At 40.2% G+C, this 22,579-nt stretch overlaps 1 pseudogene; it reads right to left on the bottom strand.

Moving 5' to 3' along the window:
• Positions 1-3,534: 3,534 nt before the first annotated feature.
• On the bottom strand, positions 3,535-6,098 carry LOC103610595 (annotated as a pseudogene).
• Between the last annotated feature and the right edge of the window lie 16,481 nt (positions 6,099-22,579).

A 22,579-nucleotide genomic window follows, 5' to 3' on the forward strand; every position in this document is an offset into this window, starting at 1 on the left:
ATAATTTCTAGCTCTTTATTGGGTTTCTGTGTTTGTTCAGTCACTGTCATTACACTTTCCTTGAGTTCTTTAAGTACGGTTCCCTTTACTTCCTTTAAGTACTTACACTTGCTGCCTTGAAGTGTAAGTTCTTGCTACGTACAACATCTGGGTACACTTAAAGACACTTTCTGTTAACTGTTTTGGTTTTCTCTGCACAAGTATGAGTCACACTTGCTTGTTTCTTTTCATGTTTTATGGACTTCTCATTAAACACTGGATGCTTTGGATCATAGCAACTCTCCATTGTGATTTTTTCATCCTGAGAGTTGTCCTTGTTGTTTTGTTTGTTTGTTTAGTAACTTGCCTGTACTAAATCTGTGAATTCTGTTAGCAATGTATAGCAGCAGGTGTCTCTGCTCAAATTTTTGTCTTGTTTTCATTGTTATATACATGGCTTCCCAGGAATTACCCCTTTGTCTGCATGCATGGTATTTGGTCAACAGTTGTCTGAATTTGTACTCAGACAGTTTGAGTCAGTGAATCTGCCACTATTTGCTTATGATCTGTGTGTGGACATGGAGTGCGTTCAGAATCCTAGTGTCCCTGGTGTTTGTCTTCTACTGGGCTCTCCTCCTGCTGTGTCTTCTCTGCACACACTCAGCTCCACCATTAGGGACGTATGGGTGGTTTGGGCAGGCTCTGGTCTCTGATGAGACTAGTAGAGCTGCTGGTCCCTCCTGTTTGTTTCCAGCAAATCACCAGTTTGTTTGAAAATTGTCCAAATTGTATGAGTCCCTCTGGCTGTGACAGCAGAGCTGCTGGCTTCCTGGCTTTCCCCAGCCTGACTGCACTACCATACCAACAGAGCTGGGGCCTGTGGGCACTGTTAGCAGCCCCTGGAGGGAATGCCACAATCTTGAATTGTTCTTGCTTGTAGTTCAGTAGTTTTCATGAGTCATCACTTCTCAGTTTGTTGTTGTGTTTTGGTCAATTACCAGAATACTGAAATTGTTGCTTTTGGCAATTTTGTGCAGCTTTTTACCTGCTCTTTGGGGAGAGAATTTGTTGATATCTTCATCCCGTCCTCCAAAACTTGTGTTCCCCATGGGTACCCCATCCTGTTGTTGTGTTTTTCTTAATAGACTTTCTTTTTTAGAGCAGTTTCAGGTTTAAAGCAAAATTGAGCAGTAAGGACAGAGTTTCCATTTACTTTCTGTCCCCCTCCCACCGCACCTCCGTGTCTGTTGACTTCCTATGCGAGAGTATTACTATTTTACATTTGATGAACCCACGTTGATGTATCAATATCACCCAGAGTCCATAGTTTACATTAGGGTTCCCTCGATGTTGGGTTTTGACAAATGTATAATGACAGATATTGACAAATGTATAATGACAGATATCCCTCGATGTTGGGTTTTGACAAATGTATAATGACAGATATCCACCATTACAGTAGCGGGCAGAGAATGTTCACGGTTCTAAAATCACCTGTGCTCTATTTATCCCTCCTTCCCTCAGTCCCTGGCAATCACTTATTTTTTTACTGTTTCATAGTTTTTCCTTTTTCAGAATGTCATGTGGTTGAATCATGCCATATATAGCCATTTCAGATTGGCTTCTTTTACTTAGTTATATGCTTTTAAGGACCCTCTGTGTCTTTTGATGGCTTGATAGCGCATCTCTCTTTAGCTCTGAATAATATTCCATTGTGTGGATGTACCACAGTTTATTTATCTATTAACCTACCAAAGGAGTGCTGATTCTCCCAACTTTTGAGAATTATGAATAAAGCGTCTAAAAACAACTGGGTATAGAATTTTGTGTGCACAACAGTTTTCATTTTTTTTGAAGACAAACCAAGGGGTGTGACTGCTGAGCCACACAGTAAGAATGTTTAGTTTTGTTAAGAAACAGCCAAACTGTTTTCCAAAGAGGCTGTGTACCATTTTGCATTCCTACTAGCAACTAATGAGAGGTCCTGTTGCTTCACATTTTCACCAGCATTTGGTGTCAACATTTTGGATTTTGGCCTAATTGCGTGTGTATTGATACCTCATTGTTGTTTCAGTTTGTAATTCCGTAATGACATATGATGTTGAGCATCTTTTCATATGCTGATTTGCCATCTGTATACCTTCTCTGATGAGATGTCTGTTCAGGTCTTTTGCCCAGTTTTTAGTCAGGTTGTTTTCTAATTGTTGAGCTTTAAGAGTTGTTTGGTTATTTTGGATAACAGTCTGCTATCAGATATGTCTTTTGGAGATATTTTCTCCCATTATATGGCTTGTCTTCTCATTCTCATTGACATTGTCTTCCACAGAGCAGAAGTTTTTAATTATAATAAAGTCTAGCTTTATAATTCTTTCTTTTATGGGTCTTTGGTGTCGTATCTAAAAAGTCATCATCATATCCAGTGCCTTCCAGATTTTTCTCCTGTGTTAGCGTGTTGAAGTTTTATAGTTTTGCATTTACATTTAGGTCTTTGATGTATTTTGAGTTAATTTTTTTAAAATGGTGTAAGGTCTGGCTCTACATTCGTTTTTTTGGCATACGGATGTCCTGTTATCCAGCACCGTTTGTTGAAAGGATGTTCAACAACTGTTGTGTTTTACATTTAGGTCTGTGATTCATTTTGAGTTAATTTTTGTGAGTATATAAAGTCTATCACTAGATTCATTATTTGGCATGTGAATGTCCTGTTGTATCAGCACCATTTGCCAAGTGGACTGTGCTTGTTCTATTGTGTTGCCTTTGCTCTTTTGTTAAAGATCAGTTGGTTGTATTTAGTGAGTCTATTTCTAGGTTGTCTACCTGTTCGATTAATTAATTTATTACATCTTCAATACCACACTGTCTTGATTACCATTGTTTTGTAGAAAGCCTTGAAGTTGGGTACTGTTAGTCCTCCAACTTTGTTCTTCTCCAATATTATTTTGACTATTCTGGTATTTTTGTCTCTCTCTGTAAACTTAAGAAGAGTTTTTTGGTATCCACATATTAACTTGCTGGAATGTTCACTAAGATTGCATTGAATCCATAGAGCAAGACAGAGCTGACATCTTAACTATATTGAGTCTTCCTATGCAGGTAAGTATGAAATATCTCCCCATATATTTAATTTTTTGATTTCTTCCATCACATTTTTAGTTTTTCTCATATAGTTCTTGTACGTATTTTGTTAGGTTTATATCTAAGTATTTTTGTGTGTGTGTGATAATATAGATCATATAGTGTTTTTAACTCTAAATTCCAGTTCTTCCTTGCTGGTTTATAAGAAATAGATCAGATCAAGTTTTTTTTTTTTTTTTTGTCTTTTGTCTTTTTTTCCGTGTCCGGCAACAGGATCGCAAACCTCGGCGCCACTCCCACGCCTCGCTCAGCCAGTGAGTGGGAACCGGTCTGTATGTGGGATCCGAACCCTCGGGCAGGAACGCCGCCGCGCTTCCCAAGTGGCGCACTATCCAGTGCGCCACCGGGCCGGCCCCAGATCAGATCAAGTTTTTGCATTAATCTTATATCCTGCAATTTTGCTATAATTGCTTATTAGTTCAAGGCATTTTCTTTTCAATTCTTTTGGCTTTTTTTTTTTTCCCATCCTGCCCATGTTAGTATACACTCTATTTTGAGAATGAAACCAAATAATAAGCAAAATATCTGAAGAATTTCAAATAATACTGCAAAGAAGGTCCTGGCTGGTCCATTATGGGAGTAATCTAACTTAAGCTGACAATACCACTTGCTGAGTATGATCTTCTCTGTCCACTGGGCTGCAGTACCACCCTCTTGCTTAGTGTCTGCTGGAGCAAGTCGAGACTGTACTTGTGGCTCTGCTGTCCTTCCTTGGGCTTAGATTCATTGGGTTAGTGGTTTGCTGCTATTGTCAAGACTGTACCATCACTTTAAGGTGCCACATGTCAGCATAGCTTACACTGTAGTCTTTTAGCCCTTTATCCACCTCCTGTTTACTTAAAGCCACTCCACACTCTTGAGTCAACCAGATTGGATCTTGTTCAGGCATTCCCAGCAATTTTTAGAGAACAAAACCTGTCGATGCTGATCACTCATGTGTCCAAACACCATTTGCTCATCCAGGGAAACAGCAGTCAGGGGGGAAAAGGCACCAGTATCGTCTTGCACCATGTCCTGCAGCGTGTCCTGCAGCATGTGTGGCCAGGGGGCGTGCTGGCCAAGTGTAGGTTGAAGAGGTGTTTGAGTTCTCTCAGTGTGAGAACAAAGTGTTTGTGAAAGGTGGCCTCCATGAAGGCCCTCAGTTCCTGGGCGCACAGCCTGGGCGCAGGTGCCCACTGAAGCTGTCCCGCCTGCTGCCTACCTGGCAGGGAGCCTGTCAGCCAGCCTGTCGTTGAGGCTGCCACTGGGTGAAGTGTCCATGGGCTTCTCTTCTGCTTCCTGCTCTTCCTTTATCTCTCTCACTCAGGGGATCCTCCTGGATTCTCACACCTGGCAGGACCATGGGCAACCAGTTCTGATCCTTCTGCTGCTGCAGCTCCCGTTCCAGCAACACGTGGTTCTGCCAGGCCTAGTTTTTGGCTGCTTGGACTCGCTGCTCTCCAGACACCAGCCCAGCAGGCCCTGATTGTCCATCGGGCTTCTTTGGCATGGTTTCCTTTACAAGATTATAGACTTTTTCTAGTTTACCCTGGATGCCCGTCCACATGTGCTGCTGCTGGACCACATGCAGATGCTTCTCGATGAACTCCCTGCCTTAGGGCAGGATGACACCCCAGCCTATGTTGGTCCTCAGTATGGTCATGTGCTTTAGACAGGCTTTCACGTCCTCAGTGTAGAGTTTGGTCAGCATCGTCATCTCTTTCCTCGTCACCCAGTGGCTCTGCATAAACTTGCACATAACAGAGTCTTGGCCTCTGCAGAGCACCTCAGCAGGCATGCTGCTGTGAGCGCTGGATGTCTTTTTGGGGTACAGGATGTAGCTCTTCACTACCCAGTTTCGGTAGATTTTCATTGCCACCTTCTGGATGGTACACAGAACAGTCTCAGAGTTGATAGAGGGGCATAGGAGACTCATCAAGTTGTCAAAAGATATGACCTTCAAGTTTTTCATGAGGATCTTGATCTGATTGGCCAGGTGCAGGGTGAGCAGCTGGGCCATGGACAGGACATTGCTGGGGGCCACAGGATTGTCATTCTCCTCCTGGCTGGCTGGCATCAGCATCATGAGATACTCGCTGGGAGACTTGAGGAGCTCCGTGTTGTCCATCTTGCTGGAGCCCTGGCACAACAGGTGCTGGCTGTCATGCTCCCAATGGCTGTCCTTCAGGCCATAATAGTGCAGGTGGACCCAGCGCTCTTCAGCATGCTTCTCTTGCAGTTCTCGTAGGACTGTGTGTGGCACTGGCGGGCCTGCTCTTGACTTGCTGCTTGGTCATCTGCTTAACATCATCTTCCACCTAGTCCTGTCAAGAGTCACCCACCTCACTGGCCACCTCCCTTTCCAGGTGCTTGGTGTGTGCCTCATGTAGCAGAAGGTGGGCTGGAGCTGCAGGATGCCATGTAAAGGCATCATGTGGAGCTCCCCTGAAACAGATATAGCTTCTCTGCCAGACGTTTGTCCAAGTACACATCCATCTCCTGTATGACTGGGTCATCCATTTTGTTTGTCATCTTAGAGGAGAGCAAGCTGCACAGTCCTGACACTCCATCTTTCCATGGGGACCATGCACAGGCATCAGCAATGGCCCAGACACCCGTGGGCTGCAGAGGCGGTGGCCCCCAGCTCTTCTCTTAGGCAGTGGTCATGTTGCTGGCAGAGAAACTCTGGCAGACCTCTTTAGGCTTTTCTGTGTAGACAGTCATGTCATCTGCAAAGACAGTTTTATTTCTTTTTTCCAAATCTGTATACCATTTTTTCCTTTTGTTGTCTTAATGCATTAGCTAGGACTTCAATATGAAGTTGTAAAAAATAGGGAAAGGAGACATCTTTACCTTGCTTCTGATTTTAGCAGAAAATCTTTGAGGTTCTTATCAGTCAGCCTAATGTTAGGTGTCAGTGTTTCGTAGATGTTCTTTATCAACTTGAGAAAGTTTACAACCATTTCAATTATGCTGAGAGTTTTTATTAGAAACGGGTGTTTCATGTTGCCAAATGTGTTTTCTGCATCTATTGATATGATCATGTGATTTTTCTTCTTTAACCTGTTGGTGTGGTAGATTAGATTAATAGATTTATTAATGTTGAAGCAGCCTTTTATAATAGAGATAAATTTAACTTGTTTGTGCTCTATATCTTTTATTCATTGATGAATATTATTTGCTAATATTTTCTTGGGGTTTTTTGCATATGTTCATGAGAGCTATTGATCTGTAGTTTTCTCTTACAATATTTTTGTCTGTTTTTGGTATAAAAGTAATGCTGTCCTCATAGAATGAGTTAGAAATTAGTCCCTCTGCTTCTGTCTTCTGGAAGAGATTACAGAGAATTGGTATAATGTCTCCTTTAAAAAATGTTTGGTAGGATTAACCAGTGAATTCATCTGGGCCTGGTGATTTCTGTTTTGGAGCATTATGATTTATTAAGTTTCTTTTCTTTTTTATTTTTTTAATTTTAATTTTTATTGAATCAAAATTAATGATACATATTTTTGGGTTTCAACATTGAGATGAGTTGATCAAATAAATATTACTAGCATATATATTGTTACAAATTTCTTTATGCCCCTTGTCCAATCCCTCCTCATCCCCCTTTCTCTCCCCTCTCCCCACTCTAATCACCTTAGATTTCTTCTCCCCCTCTGAAACAATAATGGTTACTCTGTTGATTTCCTGCCCAAATAATCTGTCCAATACTGAGAGACATGATCAAGTCCCCCAGTGCTATCCTAGACTAGATGTCTCTTCTGTCATTATGAAATGGGTTTATTGATCTGTAGTTTTCTCTTACAATATTTTTGTCTGTTTTTGGTATAAGAGTAATGCTGTCCTCATCGAATGAGTTAGAAATTAGTCCCTCTGCTTCTGTCTTCTGGAAGAGATTACAGAGAATTGGTATAATGTCTCCTTTAAAAAATGTTTGGTAGGATTAACCAGTGAATTCATCTGGGCCTGGTGATTTCTGTTTTAGAGCGTTATGATTTATTAAGTTTCTTTTCTTTTTTATTTTTTTAATTTTAATTTTTATTGAATCAAAATTAATGATACATATTTTTGGGTTTCAACATTGAGATGAGTTGATCAAATAAATATTACTAGCATATATATTGTTACAAATTTCTTTATGCCCCTTGTCCAATCCCTCCTCATCCCCCTTTCTCTCCCCTCTCCCCACTCTAATCACCTTAGATTTCTTCTCTCCCTCTGAAAGAATAATGGTTACTCTGTTGATTTGCTGCCCCAATAATCTGTCCAATACTGAGAGACATGATCAAGTCCCCAATGCTATCCTAGACTAAATGTCTCTTCTGTCATTATGAAATGGGTTGTGTGGAGACAGACATCCTCCTTCTTTCTTTATCTCTGCTGGTGACTCTCCTTGTGTCAACTCACTCCAGTGGCTGGCAGAACGTATGCATGGTGATTGCAGCATCTAGCCGCCTTCGTGGCAGCCATGGTTATCATAGTAGCTATGGTGGGCCACCCACGTGGAGGAGATGATTTTGTCCTCTGTGGTGCTGGCAGTGTGCCTGGTTAAGGAGAGTGACTGATGCCCAGTTCCATGACCTGGGTCGCCAAGTGGGTCCCAAGGCACTGGCACGGTGTGCCTGTTTGTGGGAGGGGGTCCAGTTCCCTTCCCCATGCCTTGGGTCCTCGGGTGGATGTTGAGGTGCTGGTGTGGTGTCCCTGGTTGTGGGAGGGAGGTCTGGTTCCCCTTTCCATGCCTTGAGCCCCCAGGTGGGGCCCTGAGGCACTGTCACAGCTTGCCTGCTTGTGGGAAGGGGGTCCGGACCCTGGCTGCTAGCTCTGGGGCCCCTAGGCATTGGTGGTGTGCCTGTATTTGGGAGTGGTGTGTGATCCTTGGCTCCAATCCTCACGTTCCCAGGTGGAGCCCCGAGATGCTGGCAGTATGAGTGGTTGTGGGTGGGGGTCCTGCCCCTGGCTCCAGACCTCATGTCCCCTGGTGGTCCCCAAGGCATCATGGTGTGCCTGGGCCAGAACTAAGTTTTTGTCCTTTGCTTGCTTCTTTTTTTTTTTTTTTTTTTTTCCGTTTTTGTCTTTTTTTTTCGTGACCGGTAATGGGATCGCAACCCTCAGTGTTGCGCGCGTACTGCAACCTGCAATGGGATCGCAACCCTCGGTGTCGCGCCTGCCGCACTCAACCAGTGAGTAGACCGGTCTCTATATGGGATCCGAACCCTCGGCGGGAGCGCCGCAGCACTCCCAAGCGCCGCACTCTACTGAGTGCGCCATCGGGCCGGCCCGTCCTTTGCTTGCTTCTAAAACAGGGGAACTTCCTGTGGGAACCAGTACTTGAGCTGTGTGGTTGAGGTAAATTGATGCTTTGCTGCTGTTTCCCTAGGGAAGGCTTTTTGTGCAGCTCAGGGTTTAATGGTTGACCTTCTAGGTACTCGCAGCTCTCCAGATACTTGGTGCACCTGGGTTGTGTAGAAACTCTGATCTGGGCCTGAATCTTTTCATCAAACTGCACCCCATGCAATTCTGCATTCCCTTCCAGTCTCCTCTGAGTGGTCCTGAGCTGACTGGGGGGCAGGTCAGCTGTCCTTGCTGTGTCCCAGTGTTCCCCTTGTGGGCCCGTCTCCCCCACAGCCCGTGCTCCAAACACTTCCCATGGGACAGGCCCTGTGCTGGTCCCCTGTGATGACTCACTGGCTTCTGAGTGGCTCCCCTTTTTCAGCTGTTCTGGCTCCTCGCTCCTGTGTGGGTCCACAGGAACCCTATTAGTGGTCTTGCTGTCCGGGGGGCCACCAAAGTCCTCTTCTCCCCTGCTGCCTCCAAGTAACTGCATCTAAAGGGCACAGCTGTGGCTTCTTCCGGCTCCTGCTCCATGTGCTCCAGCATTAAAGGGGCAGCGGCCAAAACGCTGAGAGCAGTTTTTTCTTTCTCTCATCTTGGTTTCTCCCACCTTCATGCACTCTGTAGGTCTCTCCTCCTCTTCCCCTGAGCTCCAGCGGCCCCAGCTTGGCTGATGTTAAAGTTTTATAGTTGTAAATTCGTTGATTTGTGGGAGAGAGTGACGCTGGGGACTGTCTATGCCACCATCTTGACCAGAATTCTATTCAGTTTCTTTGATACAGGCATATTCAGATATTCTGCTTCTTTTTGTGTGAGTTTTTACACTTTACTCTTTCAAGAAGTGGGTCCATTTCATCTAGTTCATTGAACTTGTGGGCATAGAGTTACTAACAGTATTTCTTTATTATTCTTTTGTTGTCCATGGGATCTGTAGTTTTGCCACCTCTTTCATTTCTGATGTTAGTAATTTGTGTCTTCTCTTTTTTTTTCTTTTTTAGCCTGGCTCTATGGGCTTATCAATTACACTGATCTTTTAAAATTGCTTTTGTTTTATTTTATTTCTAACTAGTAAATAATAATCATGTATATTTATGGGGTACAATGTGATACTTTCATACATGTTTACATTGTAGAATGATTAAATCAGACTAATTAACATATCACCACTTGCTTATTTCTTTGTTGTGAGACTATTTAAAATCTACTCTTTTAGTAATTTTGAAATATATGGTACATTATTATTCACTACAATGACAGTGCTGTATGACAGATCACTACAACTTATTCCTCTTGTGTAACTGAAGCTTCATACCCTTTGACTAACACCTCCCCTTTCCTCGTCCACCCCTCCCATTATGTTGGTTTTCTGTATTGATTTCCTGTTTTCAGTTCCATCAATTTCTACTTTAATTTTATTCTTTCTCTTCTGCTTACCTTGGATTTTATTTTCCCTTCCCTTTCTAGTATCCTAAGAATGAAGCTTAGATCATTGATTTAGATGCGTTTTTTTGTATACCATATGCATTCAATGTTATACATTTCCCTGTAAGCACTGCTTTATTGAATCTCACAAATTTTGATAAGTTGTATTTCTGTTTTAGTTAGTGCGAATATTTTAAAAATTGTCTTTGGATATCCCCTTTGATCCATTCGTATAATGTATGCTATACGAAGTTTGCGTTACATAAAGTGTGTTGTTTAATCCCCAAGTACTTTTGGGTTTTTCAGCTATCTTTTTGTTATCGATTTCTATTTTAATTCCATTGTGGTCTGAAGTAGATGTTGTGTGATGTCTTTTCTTTTAAATGTGTTTAGGTTTGTTTTATGACCCAGGATTTGGTTTTTCTTGCTGAATATTTTATGTGAGCTTGAGCAGAATATTATTCTGGTGTTGTTGGATGAAGTAGTCTATAGATGTCAGTTATATCCACTTGATTGATGGTGCTCTTGAGTTCAACTATGTCCTTACTGATTTTCTGCCTCCTGGATCTGTCCACTTGCAATAGTAAGGTGTTGTTGCCCCCAGTAATAATACAATATTAGTAGATTAAATTATTACAATAATATATTATAATAAAAGTGAATGCATCTGTTTCTTCTTGCTATTCTATTGACTTTTGTTTTGTGTATTTTCATGCTCTGTTGTTAGGTGTCTACACATTAAGAATTGTTCTGTGTTCCTAGAAAATTGACCCCATTATCATATGTAATGCCGCTGTTTATCCCTGATAACTTTCCTTGCTCTAAAGTGTGCTCTGTCTGAAATTTATACAGCCTCCCACTTTCACTGGATTAGTGTTGGAATGGGATTTCTTCCTCCATCTCTTTATTTCAAATATACAAGGGTACTTCAAAAGGTTTGTGGAAAATGGAATCAAAAGATAATAAGAATCTTTCCGTGAACTTTTTGAAGTCCCCTTCTGTATATGTCTTTATATTTAAGGTAGATTTCTTATATACAACATATAGTTGGGTCTTGTTTTTTTGGTCCACACTGACAATTTCTGTCTTTAATTGTTGTATTCAACCATTGACATTTAAAATGATTATTGACATATGTATATCAGTATCTTCCTGTTACTGTTTTCTATTGTTTGCTCTTGTCCTTTGTTTCTACTTTTGTCTTCCACTCTGTTTCTGCATTTTGTGAATTTAACTGAGCCCTTTATATGATTCCGTTTTATTTTCTTTCCTAGCATATCAGCTATGCTTCTTTAAACTCTTTTTTTTTAGTTGTTGCTCTAGGATTTGCAATATACGTTTACAACTAATTCAAGTTGTAATTCAAAGTTCACCCACTTTAGGGTACTGTGACCACCTTTTAATAATAAAATAATTCCATAACATCTGTCTTACCTGCCATCTGTCTGTCATCTATCTGTGTGCATAATAGAATGCATTGTTGCTGCTATTATTTTTAGCAAACTATCTGATAGATCAATTAAGAATGAGAAAAAGAAAAGTTTTATTTCACCTTCACTTATTTCTTCTCCGATACTCTTCCTTTCTTTATGTAGATCCAAGTTTCTTACCTGTATTTTTTTCTTCCCTTTGAAGATCTTCATTTAACATTTCCTGTGAGGAAGGTCTACTGCAAACAAGTTCCCTCAGTTTGTCTGTCTGAGAAAGACCTTATTTATCCATGTTGGGGAATCATTTCACAGGGTACAGGATTCTGTATTAGTGGTTTTTTTCCCTCTGAACATTTTAAATATTTTACTTCACTCTTTTCTTGCTGGTGGGGGTCTTGTTTTTTTGGTCCACACTGACAATTTCTGTCTTTAATTGTTGTATTCAACCATTGACATTTAAAATGATTATTGACATATGTATATCAGTATCTTCCTGTTACTGTTTTCTATTGTTTGCTCTTGTCCTTTGTTTCTACTTTTGTCTTCCACTCTGTTTCTGCATTTTGTGAATTTAACTGAGCCCTTTATATGATTCCGTTTTATTTTCTTTCCTAGCATATCAGCTATGCTTCTTTAAACTCTTTTTTTTTAGTTGTTGCTCTAGGATTTGCAATATACGTTTACAACTAATTCAAGTTGTAATTCAAAGTTCACCCACTTTAGGGTACTGTGACCACCTTTTAATAATAAAATAATTCCATAGCATCTGTCTTACCTACCACCTGTCTGTCATCTATCTGTGTGCATAATAGAATGCAGTGTTGCTGCTATTATTTTTAGCAAACTATCTGATAGATCAATTAAGAATGAGAAAAAGAAAAGTTTTATTTCACCTTCACTTATTTCTTCTCCGATACTCTTCCTTTCTTTATGTAGATCCAAGTTTCTTACCTGTATTTTTTTCTTCCCTTTGAAGATCTTCATTTAACATTTCCTGTGAAGAAGGTCTACTGCAAACAAATTCCCTCAGTTTCCCTGTCTGAGAAAGACCTTATTTATCCATGTTGGGGAATCATTTCACAGGGTACAGGATTCTGTATTAGTGGTTTTTTTCCCTCTGAACATTTTAAATATTTTACTTCACTCTTTTCTTGCTGGTGGGGGTTCTGAGGAGAAGTTGTTTTTAATTCTTATCTTTGCTCCTCTGTGGGTAAGGTGTTTTGTCCTCTTCTTTCATGGTTTTTTCTTTTTCCTTGATTTTCTGCAGTTTGAATGTAATATGCATAGGTGCAGTGTTTTTGTTGGTTTGGTATTTTTTGTTTTGCATTTATCCTTCTAAGTGTTCTCTGAGCTTCCTGGACCTGTGGTTTTGTGTCTGACAGTAATTTGGGGGAAATTCTCAGCCATTATTTCTTTAAATATTTTTTCCGTTTTTTTTTTTTCTTCTATCTTTTCATTTTGGTATTTCTATTATGCCTATTTTTTATACTTTGTAGTTCTCCCAAGGTCTTGGATATTCTTTTCTGTTGTTGTTTTCCCAGAGATTTTTTCCTCTTTGCTTCTTAGTTTTGGGAGTTTCTACTGAGGCATCCTCAAGCTCAGAGCTTTTTTCAGCTGTGTCCTGTCTACTAATGAGTCCATCAAAGGCACTCGTCCTTTCTGTTAGTGTTTCTGTTCTCTGGAATTTTTATTTGCTTAAATGACCTGTGTGTTCTCATGTGTTGTCTACTTTTTCCTTTGGAGTCTATTGCATATTAGTCACAGTTGTTTTAAATTTCCCAACTGATTAGTCCATTATCACTGCCACATATGAGTCTGGTTCTAATGCTTGCTCTGTATCTTCACACCTTATTTTCTGCCTTTCAGTGTGCCTTGTCATTTTTTGTTGAAAGCCAGTCATGAAGTATTGGGTAAAACAGGCTTTTAGTGATGTGGTAGTTAGGTGTGGGGGGAGGGGAAGCATTCTGTAGTTCTGTGATTAGGTCTCAGTCTCTTAGAGTCTATGACCCTACACTGTGAATGTCACCAGTGTTCGTCATTTTCCCCCGCTCTGATGGGACAGGATGTCTGGAAGCAGATGTAATTGGATATTTATTTCCCTTTCCCCACATGGAAGACCAGAGGGAGCTGGAGTTGGGCATTTCCCTTTTCCCAGGTCCATTAGGCTTTATACAAGAAAAAGATAAAATCCAGAGATAGAAGTAGATTAGAGGGTACAAGAAATGGGGGATTGGGAGGAGAAATAATGAGAAGTTATTGCTTAATGGATACAGAGTCTATGTCTATCATGACTAAAAAGCTTTGGAAATACATAGATGTAGTAGTTACACAGCATTGTGAATGTAATTAATTCCATGTAATTGTATGCTTAAAAATGCTTTATATGGTTATCATTATTCTATATTTGTTTTACTACAGTCAAAAAGAACAATTAAAAAAAATCGAGCAGGTTATGCTCTTATAAAATAATTTCCCCTGCAGTCAAGCCTTACTAAGATGAACAGAATGCTCTGGCATATGTCAAAATTGGTTACTTACCCCCTCTTCTGTTGGAAACATGAGGGGATTGTTTCTCCCTGATATTCACTGTGAAAACCTGGACAAGCTCGTGGAGGTAAAACTCACAGTGTGAGGAGCCCTGTGACTGGGCTCTCCTGAAGTTTTTGACTCTCAAGCGTGTCCACATTGGGCCTTCTGCTGCTGGTCAATTACAGTTCAGGCTTTCCGACCTAGTACTGATTCCTGCAGAAGTTTCTGCTAGTGGGTTTCTGTTCCAATAAGTTATGATTCTCTGTATGTGCCTGTCTCTCCATTTTTTGTCATAGGTATTAGTCCTGTGATGTAACTTCTCTGAGAATCTATGAAGAGGTGTTGATTTTTCAGTTTGTTCAGCTTCTTGCTTGTTGTTAGGACAGAATGGTGACTTCTAAGCACCTTATATGCTGGATTGAACCCAGAAGTCTCCCCATCCTGTTCTGTGCATTCTTTTATTCCGTCTTCCCGTGTGACTCATTCTCTCTGGAGCATCTGGCATATATAAGGGGGTTGTGATAGACTGTTACACTGATAATCAATCCCCAGTGACTCACACCTCCCAGTATTTACTTACACCCTTGTGTAGCTGCCTGCCACAATAACTTCATGCTTGGCCATATGACTTGATATGGCCAACAGGTTATCATCAAGCCTAATGTAAGCAGAGACTAGAAAAACGCTTATACGTTGGGGTTGCTGACTTAAAAAACACAACTGTCATGTATAGAAACTCAGTCTAGCCTAGCAGAGGATGAGTGATCACAGGAAGACATAGGTCTCAGCCTTCCAGCCTCCCTTCCAAGACCTCAGACATGTGGGCAAAGCCAGTGTAGATGCTCTAGGTCCAACCAACCCATCAGCTGAATGTAGCTCCATGAATGGCCCAAAGAAGAACAGCTGGAGAAACCACAGCTGAATCATAGCATCATGAGAAACAAAACTGTTGGTGTTTGCAGTCACTACATTTTGAGATGGCTTGTCATGCAGCAATAGTTAAGCTGCCCATGATGCTGATCTCTGTGAAGGTATGGTTTCCATTGATAATCTGAGCATGATTTAAAGTAAATTCAAATTTAACATTTAAATCCTTCATGATAATTCATATACTCTCATGTTAAGTTTCACTTTAATTGCCCCTGCTAACAAAATATTTTGGATTATTTTCATTGTCTTTTATTTCTAAATGATTAGGTTTAGTTGTGAATTAGAAAGACTCTTGTTTTATTCTAAGTTGGTATTTCTGGGTAAGTGGGTAGTTCTTTTTTAAAAAAAATCTTCCAGCTCTTCTGCAGCGCTCTGGAATAACAAGGGATCTCACCATCAGAGAATGAGGGGAGGACGCAGAGTCATGTGGACTCCCCTCGGGCACTCAGAAAGAAGCCTGTGTGAGGACGGAGAAGCCACGGCCCACAGCGTCTATGGTCGTCCTGCAGAACTGGCCGCTGAGATGTTGGGTGCCACCTTCATGTTCTGGTAGTGAGGAAATGGTGATAAAATAATAACACTTATACAGGAAATACCATGTGCTTTGTAAGTGTTTGCTATATACAGGTATAGGATGTAAGTTTACATATAATATGTAATTGTTTGCTGCTGCTCTCAGGACCTTATATATTGACTTTAGAAAGTGAAACATACTTTTCAGCTGCTCCCACACTCTTCACCCTTAGTTGTCAGTGTCCTGTATTTAACCCCTTCACCAATGCTCTTAACTATCCTGAGTTTTCTGTTTCTGGAGAGCTATTTTGTGGAGGCTTTGGGGTATTTTGTCCTCTCTATTTCTCTGTCTCTGCTTCTGTCTCACCCAAAGTCTACTGGTTTGGCTGCCAGAGCTGCTAAAATGCTTCATTCTGACTGTGAGTCCTCCCAAAAGGAAGCTGGAGGCCAGGAAGCCTATGAATGCCCTCAACACAGATCAGGCTGAGGGCACAGGGTAGGGTGGAGAAGGGTGAGCAATCTGGAAGGGCAGCAGAACATATCCAGTGTCCACTGGAAAGACCCTGAGGCAAGAGTACACTCAAGGAGCAGCCAGGAGGAATCAGCTAGTGTCCCAGGACGACAGTGAACAGGGTTTGGGGGTTGCATAGAACATGAGGCCTCCTCACGGGACAGAAGCTCCAGGAAGCTTATTTGATTCATTGCCACATGTCCCGTGCTTAGCCGAGTGCAAGATACAAGTATTTATACAAGAGTGTGTGTCGCATAAATGGATGAATAAGTGAGTGGGCAGGTATGCGATGAAAGACTTAAGTTAGCAAACTTTTTGCAAATAAAAAATTGATGTATGTGACTGCATATGTAAATGCCCTGGATTCTCATTACTCAAATGAACCCGTTTGGTTACACAGTGACAATCTATAATATGTGGTGTGTAGCATTTGAGGTCTGTAAGTGCAGGAGGGTGGTAGGACTGTCAGGAGGTAAGCCAGAGGGAAGAGAGGGAAGCCGAGGTTTCTTCTCCAGCTTCCTTTCTGCAGGCAGAAGGACGGAAGCAGTAAAGACCACAGCTCTTGCAGGTGGCCTCTCTGCACAGTTCCTCTGTCCCATTCCTGATCTTGTTTTTCCTAAGGCCGCATCAAGTCTAGGGGTTGCATGGTCCCTACATTACTACTGAAGCTCTTGTAGTTTCCCTAAACCCTGCTTTTTTTCTTTGTTTTCCTTTAATGAATATACTGGGTTATGAATAAGGTAATTTCAGGAGACATAGTACAGCTGAACAAAATCAAGCATTTGACATGCTTAATCATTGTTTTCCTGTGGATGAATACGGGCTCCATGCAAGGACCTCTAAGTAGATTAATTACTCATTCAACAACTGTATTTAAAGCTGCCTTGTTTGTTGTTTAAATCTCTTTATTGAGGTGTGATTGACGTACAAAAAGCTGTACATTTTATGTACGTAACTTGATGTGTTTGTAGATAAGTATACATGTGTGAAACCATTACCGCAAACGAAGATGGATTTATGATCCATCACCTCTGAAAATTTCCTCACACTCCCTTTATTGATAATCATTGTTTTTTGATAAGAACACTTAACATCTACACTCAGCAAATTTGTAAATATATGATGCTGCATGAGTGTTTTTAACTATAGACACTATGCTGTACACTGGATCTCCAGGACTTACTCATCTTACATAACTGATACTTTACAACTTTTGACCCCCTTCCCCCTCTCCCATCCTTTGGCAACCACCATTCTCTTTTATTACATTCTCCTCAAATTAACAGCTTGAGTGTGCCATCTCTTTCTTGCTGGAACTCTGATGAATACAATTGGCTATCCCTTTCCCCAATTTCTTCTCTTCAGATATCCGAGTTTTGCTCAAATTCCACCATCTCAGGAATTCACTCTGATCAGTCTGGTGAAAAATACCAACCCCTCTTCACTTATTATCACTCATCCCTACTTTATTTTTTTCCTTACCATTTGCCACTTTTTAATATGTTGTATGATGAAAACATGCACTTTATTTTGATTTGTATACACATATCCCCAACACATGTCAACACTTTCACGCTTCATGAGGGCAGGGGTCTTTGTCATTGCTGGGCAGTGCTCTACCCCAACCCCAGAAATCATGCCTGGCATCTTATAGTTTCTCCATGAACAGTAGTTGAAGGGATTAGGGGTAGACATGAAGGCCTCTACATTTAGGTGGGACCTCATGCACATGAACTCATGTGCTTCTTGTGACATCCTCCTGAGGAAGCTGAGAAAATCCTGTTTGCAAACATAGGAACCAAGGCTTAGGGAAGGGACCAGGGAATGTCCATCCTGTGTTCCTGTTGATCTTCATTGTAGTACTCAACATAAACTGCTTCTTGGGAAGAGGCTTTGAAAGCAAATCTAAACAGGGACACTCAGCACTTCAGGGGTATTCATGAGCATTCCTCAGATTATGAAACGTTAAAAAGCCTTACTGTACCAATTGGGAAAGCAGCTAGGGAAACAGACACTGTATAATTCTGGTGGAAGTATAAATTGGCACAACTTCTTTAAGGAGCAACTGAATATACCCATGAAATTTGACTATATATATACTACGTAAGTCTCATTTCTAAGGAAATTCTTGTGCAATTGAGGTAGGAGATAGGCACAAAATTGCTGTCTGAATCTTATTTGCATATGTGGGACATAGCAGAATGAATAAGATAGGGGAACTTAAAAATTGTTATAGTATATTCATGTGCTACATGGGATAATATACATCATTTAAAATGAATGGCCTATATCTTACAGATCTCAAAAGATGTAGAATAAAGAAGTAAGTTATAGATGATTGCTTTGCTGCAATTTGTAAGCACATGATTTTTATAGATGAAAGCCATTTATACAAGCGTATAGATAGCAAAAGAATATAAACAAAACCAAGCTACAAATCAAACTGATAGCAATTGTGTGTGGGGATGGAGAGGAATGGGGCTTGTAAGTGAGCCTAGAGATTTCAACTTTAATATGTATTAAAATACATTGATAATATATCAGTATAATAGCTTTGTTCATTTATTAACTTGAAGAGGTGGGTACTTGGATGTTTGTTATATTATTCCTGACAGTTTTCTGGTTTTTAAAAAAGTATTTTGAAAATTTGGCTTCATTGAGCTTATCTGGAAAAAGGGAATATGATAAAAAGAAAATATATTGAGACTCAAGTTCAAACCTGATGTAACAAACAGCACAAAATAATCATTTGTGATATTATTAGAGTGAAAAAAAAGTGGCATTTGAAAGTCTTCTAGCAACTGCATGTTAGAAAGAAGTACTAAAGTAATAGTTCAGGAAACATGTTAAATATGTTTAAACCTTCAGCGTAGCAAGGAAGCTGCAAGGAAAAGTGGTTCCTTTGTGTGAATTACTAACGGCACCCTCTCCATGAGGATGAGCTACAAGATGGCACACCTTTCTCGTAGGTGTGATAACACTGCATCCCTTCCTTTGGCTGATGCAGCATTAGGTCTGGGAAATGGCTTTGCTAACTGGGTTTCAGCACGCATTGATATCCGTAGCCAGAACTTTTGTGTGTTGGTAAAAGCCAACACTTTTGTTTATAATCATGCTGCTTTCGAGATATTATGTCACTAGAAAGGAGAACATAGTGTATTTTTTTGGCTTGCTCCTATACTTAGTGTCATATGAAATGCATTCTCTGTTCTGCTGATATATAATTTTAGAATTTATATTCATGAGCAATCCAAGTTTCACTCATTTTATTGCAGTCTCTGCCTAGGCCCCAGCCATAGAGTAACCAAAGGCGATGCCAGTAAAGTTGTTGAATTCACCTAAGACCTCTTGTTTTTGTGAGTTTTGGTATATTATAGTCAACCTGCTAGTTGTTCAATGGCCCTGACTCTCTGTGGACATATCAAACAATCAAAAACAAAAAAAATGAAAAACACAGGGCCTGTTTAATACTGGTAATATCGGCGATACAAGCAACTTCATAAGGAGTCAAAGGAAGTTGCCATCTTTGAAACCACTAATGAGTGGCTTGTTGTCCAATGTGGCAACCTCCTAAGCCACAACAATATATGCACCTTGACACTTTTATTGCTTATGTAAACACAATCACACACTTCACAAAAACATACCCATTGTGTTTGAATGTTATTAACCAATACTTGAAATTAAAAGACCTGTGGCTTTTTTATAAGCTGTTTGTACTTTAGCACTGTGTGACAGTCCATTTTGTATACAAAAATTTTTGAATATTACTGTCTCTGTGTCTGTGTGTGTGTGTGTACATATATATATATATAGCTGTCTATAGCCAATATTTTGACTGTTTCTATTCTGAAAGTTCTTTTGGCCAAAAAGTGTGAATGGCAAACTAAGTCCTGGGAACCAGGAAGACAGACGTCAAGAAAGGTGATAAAATATTAGGTTTTAAAACTTAAACCTCTGGACACAGATAAGCTGAATTAAATATAGGAGAACGAAAGGGAAACATAAAGAATTGAGTGCAGATAAAAGAAAAAAATGAGAGACAGAGAAGCAAAACATTGGAAAGTGCCTTTACTGAGGAAAACGTTTACCTTGGACAGCAACCAAAGACAAGAATAGGAGTTTGAAAAGATCACTGTTCTGAAAGTCAGGAGACACCAATTTTAATGGCTCTGCTGTTACAAAGTCGTTGCTGCCCAAACAAGTCACCTCCCTTTTCTGGGCCTTGTTTATTCATCTACTGCTGCTGCATCTCCATGTCCCTCCAAGATACCCTAAACCCTTGTAGCCCCTTTTTGTGGTACTCTGAAATTACTCTTAATGAGGTGCCATGTCCCTTAATCTCATCTATGGTATATATTATCACTCCTTCTTGAGTCAGTCTTTTTAAGCATAGCGTTTCTAAAAGCTGCTTATTGCAAAAGTTTTGAATCTATCAGTAGGCCATACTTCTAGGAGTCACAGTATGGCCTTCATGTGCTGTCACCTTTTGCAGAGTCATGGAGACACAAAAGATTACTCAGAGCCCAGATGTTAAGAGCAGTGAGAAGCCCAAAGGGACTGCACCAAGGGAAACTCCTTCAAGAGAGGAGAGCCCAGGCACAGCCCCGAGTCAGTTTTTGCTTCAGTTTTTATTGTGAAGACAGGAAAGTTAAGAATAAGAGATGTTTAATCAATCATAGTGAGAACATGAACAAACTGGCCATGTGACAGTCTTCATTGAAGCATATATAGCTGAAACTACTTCAAGCAATTTACCATCAAAAGGAGTCATAAAACTAAGCTATTTGATGCCCAAAAAAGGAACAATGAGATAATCACCAAAGCGTTTAACTCCTAAAGAATTTTTAAAAAATAGCCTAGGGCAATATGTGGACTGTCCCCCAGGTGGTAACTAACAGAATATCCTTGAAGATTTTAGTTTATTTACTTTCCCATCATTTAGGCTTAGCTGAACTAAGGGCAACAGCCCCCAGAGCAATCACTTTCTACTGTGCTTCAATTCTCTTACCTACATCAAAGGCTTTAGTGCTGTGAAAGTTCTCTGATCTTTTTCAATCTTAGCATTCATTCCTCTGTGTTTTCCTAAAGGGTCAGGCTTTGGCTCCCTAAACTAGAGGCTTTGGCCTCATAAACTATAGTCTTTGGCCTTCTAAACTAAGGACTTTGGTCGTGTGAAGTACATGTGTTTTATTTCTGTCTCATTAATAACTTGTTAGTCAATGTCTTCTACAGTGTGCCACTGAAAAATTCTGCTTCCTTTAACATCCCCCAATGCTTTAGTCATCCATCTCTAAACTTCAAGGTAAGTGGAACAACTGTGGCATCACAGAATCATCATCTTTCCCTACACTAGCCTCACACTTACACCACAGAAGTTTACTGTAATGGATCTGAGACTTTATGTCATTCCCACAAAATGGTAGAGTATTGTTTTGAAAAACGTAAAGAGCAAGTTCAACATAGTGAACAGACCAATGTGTAGGTATCCCTTTGGTAAAGTGCAGTTATTTTATAATAAAAGATCACACACCCAAAATTCAGACCAGTCAGAAAATCCAGAAGACAGACTATCATTTTCATAGTAGACGCAATAATGCACACATGGGGACTCCTGAAGTGCTCATGTCACAGCTGTGTATGCTAACACCTGGCTGAGAATCATTTCACGTATTCAGGAAGCTCAATTGTTCCCTCTAAGTGTAGCCATACAGGAGCAGCTCAAGTAGATTTGTAAGGACATTTTCTAGAAACCACCACATCCAGATCCGAGCATTTCAACAATCCCATGTTCACCCTTATACAACAAGAAATATAGCTACAGTGAGACTTAGTAAAGTCAGGGCTGAGCATAGGAATCATCAGTCTTATTTAACACTCCCAGTCTTCACAAGCCAAAGCAGCTTGATCACAGTAATTTCCTGAACCCAGAGCTATAGCATTAGTGCTACCGCTAGCTGATTTATTTGAGTCCAAGCAATACATGGAGGCAATTAACAAAATAATTCAGGTTAATTGCCCTTTATTTATTTATTTATTTTTTTGGTAGGAGCACTGAGGTTTTTGGTTTTCCTTTATAAATTACCAGGGTAATTAAATATATATATATATATGTATATATTTTTTCTGTCTTGCTTTACCAATAACCTTGGCCTGATGTGGCTGAGCAAGGAAAATGTTGATTTTTTTATTGTGTTTAGAAATATATTTACATGTGTGTTGCAGTATTCTTGTATTACATAAGTCATACAAATGGTGTGTGCATCTTGGTTCCTCCCAGGTCTAGGTTTAACAGTTGAACCTGACCCTACATAAAAGCAACTACTTTATCTTATTATAATTGCCTTTTAACTTGCATGACACCCTAGACCAGTCTTTCTCAGCCTGGAGAGAATTAAGCCGAATGCCCGAGGGCATGCATTGTATGTAATAAATTCCCTTCTTTCCTACAAAATTGGAAAAGTAGAACCCCCAGCTGAGAAAGGCTGTTCCAGCCTGAAAACAGCTGGGGCAGGGAGAGTTTGGTGTGTCCTTAGCTCCTAGCACAGCACTGGTGCCTAGTAGGTTTTCAATAAACGTGTTGGAAGAACAACTTTTATATGATTCACATAAATAATAACCTTACTTGTAAACAGTGATTTATGGTAAACCCCTTTTTATCCAAAATGATGGAAGAATGAGGAGTTGTAATTAATTGGGGTATGCCATATACTGATTACCAGTTTTCCAAGAATTAGAACGGCATTTTATCATTTTACAGAGCATTATTTCATTAAGCTGATATGTACTGAGCACCTACTATGTGCTGGACATTTTG

Source organism: Galeopterus variegatus, unplaced genomic scaffold (assembly GCF_000696425.1).
Source record: "Galeopterus variegatus unplaced genomic scaffold, G_variegatus-3.0.2 Scaffold11373, whole genome shotgun sequence".
NCBI lineage: Eukaryota > Metazoa > Chordata > Mammalia > Dermoptera > Cynocephalidae > Galeopterus > Galeopterus variegatus.